Below are 15770 nucleotides of genomic sequence, written 5' to 3'. Positions count from 1 at the left end.
GAAGAAGTTCATATGAGTCTGTTTAAAGGGACCCAAAGGACTCTAGACATGTTTCTACAGCCGGATCTAATCTGTCTCTTGAATGCTGGTATCAGGCACTTGCTTGTCCAAGTAGGTCACCTTGGCACCTAGTCACCTTGGCACCTCCTAGCAAGTTCAGCTCAATGATCTACTTAAATTGTTGGCCTCTGTTGGCCACCTGGAACGCTGGGCTTTCCTGGCAGCAGAAGTTTGCTTCAAAAGCAATGGATCTCCGGGAACTACACACTCCTTTTTGCTAATATTCATTATTTTATTTCATCTTATTCCATTTTTGAAACTCTTTGTTTATTCGGGGTTACATTTGTGTAGTACTTGCATATTGTAATTTTAGTGGAAGTTCTGAGTTCTTTTCTACAGTGCCTAAACCCACCACAAATTTTTGTTAATTGTCCATTGTAGCCTAGTACAGTTTGGTATGCCATGGTGTGTTATGAGTGCCCTTTGGAAGGATTGCAGTTATATCTCATTGAGGCCTTAGTCAGTGTTTCTCTAAAAACTAATGATGTTGAACCTCTTCATTTGCTGAGTATAATCCCTAGTTAGTGAAATGTCTCTTACTGATCCTGTTATATTTCCAATTGAATGTTTTATAATGAAATTTTAATTATGACGTTTATATTTGAGATAATAGTCCTTGTTGAAATTGGTGCCTTTCAAGTATTTACTTCTAGATGTATCACATAACTTTGCTGGCTTCCATCACAGATTGAAAACTTTTGTTTTAAGGGAATAAAATGCAGGCTCAAAGTAGAATGCATACTTTATATGTGCAAGGTGCTGTATTCAAAATTGAGTTCAAAGCATTTGTTTTGAACAAAAAAGAACACTTTCTTTGGCCCTGGATGCTAAATGTTATCCTCTGATGTTACCTAAAGGATTCTACTTGGACAAAATTATACAAGCTTTGAGACAGGTCCTGTCTAAAAGAAATGCAGGGACAAAGATGGAGCCCAAATTAAAGGAATAACTGACCAGTAACCAGCCCACCTTGAGATGCATCCCATGGGCAGGCACCAGTCTCTGACAGTATTACTGATGCTAAGTTGTGCTTTCAGACAGAAGCCTAACATAGATGCTCTCTGAAATGCTCTACCCAGCAGCTGACTGAGACAGATACAGATACCCTTACCCAAACACTGGACAGAGGTTGGGGACCTCTTGCTGCAGGTAGGAGAAGGATTGGAGTCCCTGAAGGAGATGGCAACCCCACAGTAAGATTGACAGTGTCAATTAGCCTATAACCCTGGAGCACCCAGAGACTGTGCCATCAACCAAAGAAGATACATGGGCTTCTCTGATGCCACTGGCACATATGTAACAAGGCACATATTCCTTGTCTGGCCTCAGTAGGGGAGAATGCACCTAATCCCGCAGAGACCTGATGCATCAGGATAGGGGTCGACCTAGTGGGAGCTGCCCTCTCAGAGGGGAATAAAAAAGGAGGTAGGGGAAGAGTGGCAGCATTTGGGATGTAAATAAATACAAAATTATAAAACCTTAAAACTCTATGGTATAGGACAGTAGAACAGGATAATAGAATATAGGATAGGATAACCCTATAGTATAAGAGAAGTCAGTTTGGAATTAATTTTTAAAGTTTGAAGTTAGGTGGATTTCACCATATTTGTGGAGCTGCACGTGTCACTCCAGTATCAATTGCTTAAAGGGCTGTCCTCCCCCAACCATCAAAGTGCTTTAGATAACTGGTTTTTTCTTTTTTTGTTTTTTGATTTTTTTTTGGATGGGTTGGTGTTTATGTTTATCTTTTGGTAGCCTGCCGACTATCATCCTGTATGGAAACATTGGAACATAGCGGTGAAGGCTTCATGTAGACACCAGCTCAACTTCTCCACATTAAATGAGTTGTGTGGGTGTCGTCTGTCCTCAGCAATGAGGCCCTCTGTCAAATTGTAGAGAGCAACCCATTGTCTTAGCCTGGGTTGTTTGGGGATTTCTATGGCCAACAATTCAATTGAATACAATCCAATCCCAGTACTTGAAGCCTTATTTTGTAGCAAGAGATGGCCAGTTGGGATTTGTATACCCTGTTTTAGGAGACTTCATCAGAATCAGCTGCATACATTTTAGGATATATGCACAGCACCATGTTTCCATATAATCCCTCAAAGGCATGTCAATTCTCTCCCTCAATCTCTCCCTCTCTTCACCTTCTTTCCTTCTGTTTCTATCTTTTTTTGCCCCCAGTCCACCTATGAAATCTACTAAGTTTCCCTTTTCCACGGAGATCAACGAGCCTTCCCCCCAGTCCCTTCCTCTATATCTAACATTTGAGATCGACAGATTGTAGGTTGCTTTGCATTTATTTAATGGATAATATCCATATATATAAGGAAATGCATACCATATTTATATTTAAGGTTCTGGATTACTAACTCAGTATGAATTATTTTTTTTAATTGCATCTGTTTACATGCAAAATTTATGATGTCATTTTTTAAGATCTAATAAATTACTTTTTAAAAATGGCCATATTTCCATTTTTCCATTTCATTTCTAGGAAATTAAACCATTTTAATTATTATCTACCATCTAAAAAAGGTTATTGAATACTCCACACTAGATTAAGTCTAGAAGTTATGGTACATGCATACACTTTCAGGCTCTTTATGCCCACTGTCACCAGTACACATAAATGAATGGGCAGGGGGACACCATGAAACTGAATACAGCTGTATATGTACTGCTTAATGCAGGAAGATGCTGTCATTTCCAGAAGTTTTGTCTAAACTGTTTAAGTAAAAAGCTATGAACAGAGTTCAAATACAGGTTTTGAAGAGACTTTCTACAGTATACTTTCAAACATAGGAGCTTTTCCCTTACACAAACTGAGATACAAGAATACTTTGTCTCACAGTGTTTCCCTTCCTAGGAAGAAGTCTCAGTAAAGCACTCACTTTTTCTAGGGAAGATTTTTGATGCTGCTCAGGAAAAGGAAGGAAATAATCGTCTTAATTCTTCTTAAAGGATACAAGAAACATCACTAGATATAACTTAAAGTTGGTGGTTTTTACTTCCCTAGAAGGAACATCCATACTGTTACATGCATACAGTTATAGCAAGTCTAGGTGTGTTAACAAACCAAGGCATATTCAAGTATAATAAGATTTGCTTGAAATTAAAAACAAAGTACATGAGGTTTCAGCATTAAAATCATATTCTCAATCTGAACACATGTTATAAAATCAATGCAGAAGTGATTGCCATATTTTTACCATATTACAAAAAGCAATTGGTACCCAAGTCCATAAAGGCAGCAACAAAGCAGCTTGTCGACTGAAGATTATTGCTGCAAATCACACTGCATTCATTGCTCATTGTAAAAACACCGGTGTTTTCAGAAGTTGGGAATCTTCACAAAATTGTGGCTTGTTTCTACACTTCTGTCCCTTCAAAACTTTTTAAGTAGTAATGCTAAAATCCCGAGGTCTGAGATCCTGAGTTAATATATTGCCACTTCCTTTCTGGTAGCTTGAGATTCATAGTGACAACTGACCTTGTGTATCCATTTTTCTCAGTAGAGTCTCATTCTGTAGCATGGGCAAGGATTTTATCTTCCCAAAGATGTATTACTTATATTTGTATAGCAGGACTATTTCTTTAGGGAAGGAATTCAATTGTGCTTCAATATATTAGATGCTACAGGTGGAGCAGAGTCATATAATGTTATCTGTATCCTGTGTAGGCTCACCAGCTAATGTACAAGGATTGGACAGTGTTCCAGTGCCACAGTCACAGAAAAACCTATCAGGTCTAATGAATTCTACACATGATGTCATTTTTTAACAGCTGAGTAATACTCCGTTGTGTAAATGTACCACAGTTTCTTTATTCCTTCTTCTGTTGAAGGACACATAGGCTATTTTCAGGTTCTGGTTAATATAAGTAGAGCAAACATAAACATAGTTGAGCATGTCCTTATGGTAAAATTAAGCATCCTTAGGGAATAGACCCAAGTTAGATCTGGAGGTAGATTGATTCTCAACTTTCTGAGAAACTACCATATTGATTCTAATAATGGCTGTGCAAGTTTGCACTCCCACCAGCAACGGAAGAGTGTTCCTCTACAAAACCTCACTGTGTTACTGATTGCTGATAGGCCTGTCATTTTGTGTTACTCCACCATGTTCCCTTGCAGTTTCTAATATTCTTGTATACTTTTGTGTACTTAGTGTTTTGATTGTTATATGTCCAGGAGACTCTATTTTCTGTTTTAATAAACTGGTCTTCAGACTGATTCTTCTAATTTTGCAACTATTACTTTCTCTAGAATAGGAAAATTTTCTTCTATGGTTTAGGTAAAAATATAGCTGAAATGCCCAACAAAGGGGAGGTACAAACTGTAGAGACCATATCCAGAAGTTAGGCATGGCCTCCCCTTGCAGGATAGGGACACCCACCGATCTCAAAGTTTCTAATCCAGAAATATTCCTGTCAAAAGGAAGAACAAGGACGACAAATGGAGCAGAGATTGAAGGGATGGCCATCCAGGGACTGCCCTACCTGGAAATCCACAATGTCTGCAGACACTAAACCAAACACTCTTGCTATGGTCAAGAGTCACTTGCTGACAGGAACCTCCTGTGATGGTTCTTTGTGAGGTGTGGCCAGCAACTGACCTTTGGAGCCAGCCATTACACTGAGCTCAGAGAATCTGGTAGGGAAGCTTGGAGGAGCAGAGGAGGATTGCAACTCCATTGAAAGAACAACATCTGCTGCCCCCTCCACCTAGGACACCCCAAGTCTAGCCCACAAACCAAGAAGTGTACTGGGAAGAAACTATAGCTTCAGATACATTGTAGCAGAGAATGGCCTTGCTTGACAGCAAAGGGTGGGCAGCTCTTCCTCCTATAGAGGTTTGATGTCCCAGTGTAGTAGAATGCTGAAACAGTAGGGCAGGAGAGGGTCGAAGTTGGGGGTGTACACTCATACAGGCAATGTGCAATGAACAGGGCAGATGGAATTTTTTTTAAGGGTTGGTGGAATGGTAGCCAGAATGTGGTATTTCATTTGAGATATAATTTAATGGAATGATTAATACATAAAATTTAAAAATACATATATGCAAGCCATTTAATTTAAATAATAAAGCTCAAACAGAGATACTGGGGTGAAAACATGCCAGTTCAGAGAGTCGGGGAAAGCACTCAGCTGACCTTCCTACTCTGCTAATCTCTAAGAAGGAAAGCATTCTTTCTCCCTCTCCACACTGTCTTAAATATCCTTCAACATAAGAACCTTCCTTTGGTTTAGTTATATTCATTCCCTTTCAACTGGTTAATCATTCTGCCACTTGACCTGGAGTTGACTTTCTTTTGCTTTGCAGTAAAGGTGTGTGCAAGGGCTGAGCCACAGACAAGAAAGTGCAATAAAATAAAAGCTCTTGGGTTGAAGGTCTGTGCCAGGGCTGACCTCAGAATAAAAAGTTTTGGTTCTTTGAGTTTTTGTTCTTGTCTTTTTTAGCAAATAGCACAATCTTGAGGTTTGCAATGTGATCAAAAAAGCCTGCAACAGATGTCAGCAATAGAAAACAGATGTCACTTATAGAAATCAAGCCCCCTGACAAGTGCTCTGGAAGTTTCCAGGTATGTCTGAGTGCATCATCATGGGACCACGAGGATTCCAAGGGCATCAGAACTGGGCTCTTGAACCTGTTGCACATGGCATTAAGAGACCTAAAATGCACCAAGGAGACCCCTGATCCTCACCATAAAAGATAAGTTCCTCACCCCTCTTGTCACAAAATTTACTGCAATATGTCACCATTTCCTGACCTTTGCTCATTGTCCTGTGTGCTTCTGAATGGAAGTGTTGGTGTCCAGGGGTCACCTGCCACTATAGCTACAAACATTTTGCTTTATGTCCAGCCCCTATTTCAGATTGTTGTTGTCATATGCCTGCCAATCACTGACACAGAAAAATAACTTGACTCAGAGCAGGGTCATGGTGATCACATGCTGTTATGTTCTGAATGACATTTGTTAATCTTAGAGTGTGCCACAAAGATTATTAGGACCCATTAATTTCAGAGTCACTATGCACTCTTATACCTACAATGGCCTGATCTGAACTGGGCAGTTCATATCTGCTCCCTATGGCTTTTTTAGTTTTTTTTTTCTTATAATTTAACAAAGATAGATGGTTGGAGCCATGGCTCAACACCGAAACCCTGAGTTATGGTTCTCATCGATCAGCTTTAGGGTCTACATTCAATAAACTATCCCTGTTTAACTGAAATAGGTGTTTGTGTGATTTGTGGGACCAATCATGGTCCTAGGCCTTTGCTCTGTCAACTGATGTATGTCAGTTGTATTTTCTTATACTTTCTGCCTGTATGCCCCAACTCTGATATTTTTTTTAAAGATTTATTTATTTATTATATGTAAGTACACTCTAGCTGTCTTCAGACACTCCAGAAGAGGGCGCCAGATCCCGCTGCAGATGGTTGTGAGCCACCATGTGGTTGCTGGGATTTGAATTTACCTTCTGAAGAGCAGTCGGGTGCTCTTACCCACTGAGCCATCTCACCAGCCCGATATTTTTTTTTTCAGACAGAATCTCATGGTATAGCTCACAGAGGGCTGTAAGCAATCCTGATTGGTGACTTTGGTGCAGAGTGGAGAGGCCACACTCAGACTGAGGGCCATTTCTTTGGTAGATCTAATATTTCAGTTTCCTCTGCTAACAGATGTCCAGATTGTTGCCAGCACCATGATGGCTGCACATTGATCTCCTAAGGCATCTTAGGGCAACTATCAAATGCTAAGCATAAGGCTTCATGAGTGTACACCCTAACACACACCCACAGTGCAACCTGCCTTGAAGTCTCTGCCTGGATGTGGTTTCATGCACCAGTACAGGATGAAACGGAGAAGTTTTTGAGTGCATAGTCAAGCTGGCGTGAAGTCTGAGTAGATTTAATGGCTCAATTCAGGAGTTGACTAGGCCAAAGCTGTTATCATGAGAATAACTCCAAGTCTTTACTTTCACTGACCATCAGGAGTCATAGAGGGTCTAACATGCACCATTTTAGGGAAGGGAATCACTGCACATCTCTCCCATAGTTCTTTTAGCTTCAGTGGCTATCTGACAGTAGTACCAGGGAGAGAACTGTGCTTCAGGACATGACCTTATGATCTCTGACTTCCTCTCATCTCCTGTCACTGACAGTTCACAACAGTTTATCACCAGTTGTGGGTGGCAAGCATCTCTGTGCCATAACCAAAGACCTCTCAGAGAGGATATACCCAGTCAGAGATGGGATCCTATTGTTACTGCTTTGGTGTTTGGTGTTTCAATAGGGGGAATTGATAGTGTGATGACAATATTCTTCACTTGTGTCACTATTTAAGTCAAAGCCCTGGGCCTAGAGTAACAGGGTAGGAGATCTCAGCATCTCCAAGCACTCAAGTACTTGTGAATAGTGAATATATCATTTGACTTGTGAAAGCTCAGGAGTCAGGGCTCTGAAGCCAAATCACACCCAGTACAGTTGATACTAATCCTGGAGAAGCCATTTCTGTGGGCATGATGAGCATGATTTGGCATACAAAGGAATCTCTTGGCTGCTTACAACTGCTGGTCTTTCTAGAGTGATGGTAGAACTGAATCCCACTGTGGAGACATCTCGAGTCTGGACTAAACTCTTTCTGGTGTCACTAGTTTCCAGGCATGTTCTCTTTCAGGGTGGTCTGTCTACACTCTTTGCATTCTCACATGAAAGTATTCTTGTATTCTTTTACCTACAGGGGCTTGAAAACAGACATCATACACTGCCCATGTCCTAAGCAAGAAAGAGTTCAAAAAGGAAGAGGAGAGGCGAACCGCAGAGCTGTAGCTCATTACCCAGAAGAGAAATGAGCAGAGATAGGCTGATCTCCCTCACAGAGGGATCCATGAAGAAGAGGTGTGCATTGCTCCAAACGCTGTGTTATCAGTCTGGGGTCTGCAATGTCAGCCTCATCTTATCCTTTGAAGGAGGTGTGTTCTATGAAGCTGTACCACCAGATCGTCCCTATGCCTAACCTCATATCCATGAATCCTTCATAATGGAGAAGCAGAACTTGAAGCTTGGTCAGGAGGGAGATGAGAAATGGACTCTTCTGCTTCCTCCAGTAGAGAAGAAGGACTTGTATTCTGATTGAAGAATTCAGGGATAGAGGCAGTGGAGAGTGAGTTCCCAGCATGCATTTGGAAAGCACTTGACAGGATGTGGCTTTGTGAGGTTCTAGGTGATGTGAGTTTATGGTGAGTGTTTGTACTTGCCTGGCAGGTGACTGAGTGCTGGAAGCTCCTCGTAGTATCTAGAGGGACCTGGTCGACCTTTTACATCTCAGTGCATATCTAGAAGGCCTGAGGCTCATTCCTGTTCCTCTTTGTTCGTGTGCCTTATACTCTGAGACACTAAGGTTGCATACATTTCTTTTGCATCTCATTGTGCTCTCTGTTTCTGTCTCTGTCTCTTATTCTCTGACTGTTTCCTTTTCTCCTCCTTGTGTGTGTGTTTGTTCAAGTCTGTGATTCTATGTGTGCATATGTACCTCCATGTGCATGAGTTTTGTATGTTTAATTTTTCCTCCACACTTGTGAACCTAGGAGACTGTGTTTTGGTTTGAGGATTTATCTTCATAACAATTTCAAGGTGAATTCAGTGCTGAATTCTGGGAGCCCCCATTTTATTCAAAACTGTTCTTTGCCTATGTGGTCACAGTTGTCCACACACTTGTATCCCTTGAGCAGATTAAAAGCTGTGGTGATGTCTGATCACATCTCCAGGATTATGTGTAAGGTCTGTCTCTATGGTATAAGCTATTCAGGATTTAAAACCCCAGTTGTGAAAACAGGAAAAAATATAATCACAGGTTTCTGGTGGGCAAAGACCTGTGGCCTAGGCTCTTGAGAATATAAATGATTAGACTGCACCCTCCAGCCCAACTGAGTGAACACAGAGAGCGATGGAACACTCCATCTTGATGCTTAGCTTCTGCTGTCCTGGACTAGGATATCATATTTCAAAGCTGAAGATCATCCAAGTATATAGAATACAGAATGTGCTTTCCATGGATGGGGTAGTCCATGACTCAGCCTGAATAATGTGTTCCTACAAGTCCATGTTCATGGAGTTCTGTCTTCCTAAGACTAGGCCCTTCCAGAGGCTAAAACCCTTCTATGAACAACTGACATTAAAGAAGAACCAGGTTATGTTCTCTGTGAACAACTTAGAGTTGGAGAATATTGAGGCCTGAGAGAACATCCAGGAGCCCAAGAAGGAGATAAACTTCTATAAGTAAGTACCAGTTAGCAAGACAATCAATAGTGGAATGGCATTTTCGACCTTCCTTGGTTTCTGGACTGGAGAGTCTGCAGTTCTGGTTCTACCCCTTCTACTTTCAGCCATCAGTGTGCCTTGGAATGATAGACTCAGTTTTCATAAATCTGTAAGAGACTGTTACCCCTCCCAGCATTGTCCAGGCATCCTTAGAAGCCTCTCAACAGAAGAGTGATTGTGCATGGTTATCATGCAGTACTGAGAGCATGGTTCTCAGGCAGTGGTTTAGAGAGCTGAGTGTGATATAACACAAGGATAGAATGCCCTCACTTTGGGTCTACTGATTGACCCTGATGGTATTTGCACCCTACTAATTGATGTTGCCCTAGTGCATTGGGAAGTCATGGATAGATGGAAATTCCTCTTTCTTTTGGAGAGACAATGAGACCTTTTTGGTGTTTGGGCTGCAGCAAAAATTTCTTCTTCTTTGAAATGGCTGTTTGCTGTTTGTGCAGTTGTGATGGATTTATTGAGATGGACTGTATTAGGTCTTCATGGGAGCCAGGGTCCTGGTGGGGTTAATGGGCCTGTACATAGGAATGAGAAGATGGAGCTGCAGTATCTTACTATGCAGAGGGTGTTTCCAGAAACCTACATAGCCGGCTCATGTTGGAGAAGAATCTTATTAAGATGTCCTTCACACTGGTTGGGAGAGGAAGGAAAGAGAGATTGATTGGGCTCTCATTCAGAAATATTTGGTTGACTTGGACCTGAATGGTAAAGACGAACAGGAGCACATCAGCAACCTTGAGACCCAACAACTTCAGGTAGGGACAAGCAGCTCAGTCAGGCTAATACTGTCTGTCAACATTTGCCCCATTGGAATCACTTTGCTTTCCCCTACCATCTTTCTAATCCACACTCTCAAACAGCCGCCCACCTCATGGAATGCAGATGTTCATTTCTCTTTTTATACTCACATATTCAGAGAAGTTAGCCTCTTCTGAGAAACGAAATCATTGGCAAGTGGACCTTGCTGCTTTGCTTTAATCTGAAGTCTAGGAAGGGTGACAGATGAATAACATGCCACATTCATGCAAGTGTACATGATACATGGGATGTTATGCAGACCTCTGAGCTGCTTTTAGGTCCTGGGACAGAGGTCATGCAAGGGTCATGTGACTTGAGGTGGGAAGAACCTTGTAGGGTTAAAGTCAAAATGTAAATACCAATGAGTGCTTCTCATTGTCATTAATCTGGTGGGCATGTGGGCTTCTCCTTTCTTCTTGTTATGCAATGAGGTCTCTTCCCATTGCCCAATTCTTGGTTTCCACAGATAGAAGTCAGAGTGGTAGCTTGTCAGCCCATGTGTTTGTGAGTGTTGTATGACATTTTACCCTGCTTGTATATAACAGCAATGGTTTCAGTTAATAGATCAGTGTTAACTGTCCTGTTGAGGTGGTGGGAGACCGCAATCTGACAGCTGACATTTAGGTCTCCACCAAGCATGTATTTTTAATTATTATTAGATATTTTCTCATATACACTTCAAATGCTATCCCAAAAGTCCATATTCCCTCCCTCTGCCCTGCTCCTCGACCCACCCACTGCCAGTTCTTGGCCCTGGCATTCCCTTGTACTGGGGCATAAAAAGTTTACAATACCAAGGGGCCTCACTTCCCAGTGATGGCTGACTAGGTCATCTTCGGCTACATATGCAGCTAGAGATATGAGCTCTGGGGATACTGGTTTGTTCATATTGTTGTTCCACCTATAGAGTTGAAGACCCCTTCAGCTCCTTGCGTTCTTTCTCTAGCTTTTCCATTGGAGGCCCTGTGTTTCTTCTTATAGATGACTGTGAGGAGCATCAACTTCTGTATTTGCCATGCATGGGTTTAATGCAAAGTTCCATCAGAACTTCCAAGAAGACCTAATTCCTACTCTCCTCAAATTATTCCACAAAATAAAAACAGAAGGTACTCTACCCAATTCATTCTATGAAGCCACAGTTACTCTGATATCTAAACCTCACAAAAACTAAACAAAGAAACAGAACTTCAGATCAATATCTCTTATGAATATTGAAGTAAAATTACTGAATAAAATCCTCCCAAACCGTATCCAAGAACACATCAAAACAATCATCCACCATGACCAAGTAGGCTTCATCCCAGGGATGCAGGGATGGTTTAATATACGGAAAACCATCAAAGTAACCCACTATATAAACAAACTCAAAGACAAAATCCACATGATCATTTTGTTAGATGCTGAGAAACCATTTAACATAATCCAACACTCCTTCGTGGTAAAGGTCTTGGAAAGATGAGGATCCCAAGGCCCATACGTAAACATAACAAAATCAATCTACAGCAAACCATTAGCCAATATCAAACTAAATGGAGAGAAACTGAAAGCAATCCCACTAAAATCAGCGACTAGACAAGGCGGCCCACTTTCTCACTACCTATTCAATATAGTACTTGAAGTCCTTGGCAAAGCAATTCCACGACTAAAGGAGATCAAGGGAATGCAAATTGGAAATGGAGAAGTCAAAATATCACTATTTGCAGATGATATGTTAGTATATATAAGTAACCCTAAAAATTCCACCAGAAGATTCCTAAACCTAATAATCAGCTTCATTGCAGTACCTGGATATAAAATTAACTCAAACAAATCAATGACCTTTCTCTACAAAAAGGATAAATGGGCTGAGAAAGAAATTAGGGAAACAAACCCCTTCACAATATCACAAATTATATAAAATACCTGTGTGTGACTCTAACTAAGGAAGTGAAAGATCTGTATGACAAGTCTCTGAAGAAAGAAACTGAAGAAGATCTCAGATGATGGAAAGATCTCACATGTTCATGGATTGGCAGGATTAATATAGCCAAAATGACTATCTAGCAAAAGCAATCTACAGATTCAATGCAATCACCATCAAAATTCCAACTCAATTCATCACTGGGTTAGAGAGGGAAAATTTCAAATTCATCTGGAAAAACAAAAAACCTAGGAAACAAACACTATTCTCAACAATAAAAGAACCTCTGGGGGAATCACCTTGCCTGACCTCAGGCTGTATTACAAAGCAATTGTGATTTAAAAAAAAAAAAAAAAAAAACCTGCATGATATTGGTACAGCCACAGACAGGTAGATCGATGGAATAGAATTGAAGACCCAGAAATGAACCCATAACCTATGGTCACTTGATCTTTGACAAGGGATCTAAAACCATCCAGTGGAAAAAAGACAGCATTTTCAACAAATAGTTCTGGCACAACTGGTGATTATCATGTAGATAATGCGAATTGATACATTCTTATCTACTTGTACAAAGTTCAAGTGTACATGGATCAAAGAATTCCACATAAAAACAGAGACACTGAAATTTATAGAGGAGAAAGTGGGGAAAACCTAGAAAATATGGGCAAAGAGGGAAAATTCCTGAATAGGACAGCAATGGCTTGTGCTGTAAGATCGAGAATTGACAAATGGGACCTCGTAAAACTGCAAAGCTTCTGTAAGGCAAAAGACACTGTCAATAACACAAAAAGACCACCAACAAATTGGGAAAGGATTTTTACCAATCTGAAATCTGATATGGGACTAATATCCAATATATACAAAGAGCTCAAGATGTTGGACTTCAGAAATACAAACAACCCCATTAAAATACGGTGTACAGAGCTAAACAATGAATTCTCAACTGAGGAAGTACATGAGGCTGAGAGGCTGAGAAGTATATGAAAAAATGTTCAACATCCTTACTGATCAGGGAAATGCAAATCAAAACAACCCTGAGATTCCACCTCACACCAGTCAGAATAGCTAAGATCAAAAATTCAGGTGACAGCAGATGCTGGCAAGGATGTGGAGAAAGAGGAAGACTCCTCCATTGCTGGTGAGATTGGTAGCTGGTACAACCACTCTGGAAATCAATCTGGCAGTTCCTCAGAAACTTGGACATAGTACTACCCAAAGATCCAGCAATACCTCTCCTGGGCATATACCAAGAAGATATTGTAAGTGGTAATAAGGACACATGCTCCACTATGTTCACAGCAGCCTTATTTATAATAGCCAAATGCTGGAAAGAACCCAGATGTCCTTCAACAGAGGAATGGATACAGAAAATGTGGTACATTTACACAATGGATTACTACTCAGCTATTAAAAACAATGAATTTATGAAATTCTTGGTCAAATGGATGTATCTGGGAGATATCATCCTGAGTGAGGTAACCCAATCACAAAAGAAATCACTTGATATGCCCTCACTGATAAGTGGATATTAGTCCAGAAACTTTGAATACCCAAGATACAATTTGCCAAACACAAGAAAATCAAGAAGCAAGACCAACATGTTGATACTTCATTCCTCTTTAGAATAGGGAACAAAATATCTATGGAAGGAATTACAAAGAAAAATTTTGGAGCTAAGAAAAAAGGATGGTCCATCCAGAGACTACCCCAGCTGGGATCCATCCCATAATCAGCCACCAAACCCGGACACTATTGCATAAGCCAGCAAGATTTCGCTGAAAGGACCCTGATATAGCTGACTTATGTGAGGTTATGCCAGTGCCTGGCAAATACTGAAGTGGATGCTCACAGTCATCTATTGGATGAAACACAGGGCCCCCATTGGAGGAGCTAGAGAAAGTACCCAAGAGCTGAAGGGTTCTGCAACCTGATAGGTAGAACAACAATATGAACTTACCAGTACCCCTGAGCTCATGTTGCTAGCTGTATAGGTTGCAGAAGATGGCCTGGTTGGCCATCATTGGGAGTAGAGGCTCCTTGGTCTTGCAAAGTATGCCCCAGTACAAGGGAACACCAGGGCCAAGAAGTGGAAGTAGGTGGGTAGGGGAGCATGGGGGAGGGAGGGTACAGGGAAGTTTTGGGATAGCATTTGAAATGTAAATAAAGAAAATATCCAATAAAAATAAAAAAATTAAAAAAGAAATAAAAAAAGAAAAATAATATTCAAAAAAAGAAAAAACTATACCATTGACTTTTTGTGGTTTTCATTTCTCTGTGTGTGTGTGAGTGTGTGTCTGTGTGTGTGTGTGTGTGTGTGTCTAGAGAATGACGTTGGGTGTTCCCTCAATAAATTTTAAAAGAAGGGCAAATTATTTATTTTTCATTCGTATAGTATATGCTGTCCCTTTCCTTCCCCCAACCCTCTCCCCTCCACCTCCCCTTTCCTGAAATCTACCTTCCGGGAAGCAGTACTACCCTCAGAAAAGCACAGGCCTCCCAGGAACATCAACCAAATACAGCATAACAGGGGGCAATAAAACTCAGCACATAAAGCTTCTGCAAAGCTTCTGCAAGGCTAAAGACACCATCAATAAGACAAAAAAACCACCAACAGATTGGGAAAGGATCTTCACCTATCCTAAATCAGATAAGGGACTAATATCCAATATATATAAAGTACTCAAGAAGGTGGACTCCAGAAAGTCAAATAACCCCATTAAAAAATGGGGCTCAGAACTGAACAAAGACTTCTCACCTGAGGAATACCGAATGGCAGAGAAGCACCTGAAAAAATGTTCAACATCCTTAATCATCAGGGAAATGCAAATCAAAACAACCCTGAGATTCCACCTCACACCAGTCAGAATGGCTAAGATCAAAAATTCAGGTGACAGCAGATGCTGGCGAGGATGTGGAGAAAGAGGAACACTCCTCCATTGTTGGTGGGATTGCAAGCTTGTACAACCACTCTGGAAATCAGTTTGGCGGTTCCTCAGAAAATTGGACATAGTACTACCGGAGGATCCAGCAATACCTCTCCTGGGCATATATCCAGAAGATGTCCCAACCGGTAAAAAGGACACATGCTCCACTATGTTCATAGCAGCCCTATTTATAATAGCCAGAAGCTGGAAAGAACCCAGATGTCCCTCAACAGAGGAATGGATACAGAAATTATGGTACATTTACACAATGGAGTACTACTCAGCTATTAAAAAGAATGAATTTATGAAATTCCTAGCCAAATGGATGGACCTGGAGGGCATCATCTTGAGTGAAGTAACACAATCACAAAAGAACTCATACAATATGTATTCACTGATAAGTGGATATTAGCCCAAAACTTAGGATACCCAAGATATGAGATACAATTTGCTAAACGCATGAAACTCAAGAAGAATGAAGACCAAAGTGTGGACACTGTGCCCCTTCTTAGAATTGGGAAAAAAACACCCAGGGAAGGAGTTACAGAGACAAACTTCATAGCTGTGATGAAAGGATGGACCATTTAGAGACTGCCATATCCAGGGATCCATCCCATAAGCAGCTTCTAAACGCTGACACCATTGCATACACTAGCAAGATTTTGCTGAAAGGACCCAAATATAGCTGTCTCTTGTGAGACTATGCAGGGGCCTAGCAAACACAGGAGTGGATGCTCACAGTCAG

Source organism: Mus caroli, unplaced genomic scaffold (assembly GCF_978045245.1).
Source record: "Mus caroli unplaced genomic scaffold, Mus_caroli_1 scaffold_4, whole genome shotgun sequence".
Lineage (NCBI taxonomy): Eukaryota > Metazoa > Chordata > Mammalia > Rodentia > Muridae > Mus > Mus caroli.
The sequence above is the reverse complement of the archived record's forward strand: the minus strand, read 5'-3'. Positions refer to the sequence as shown.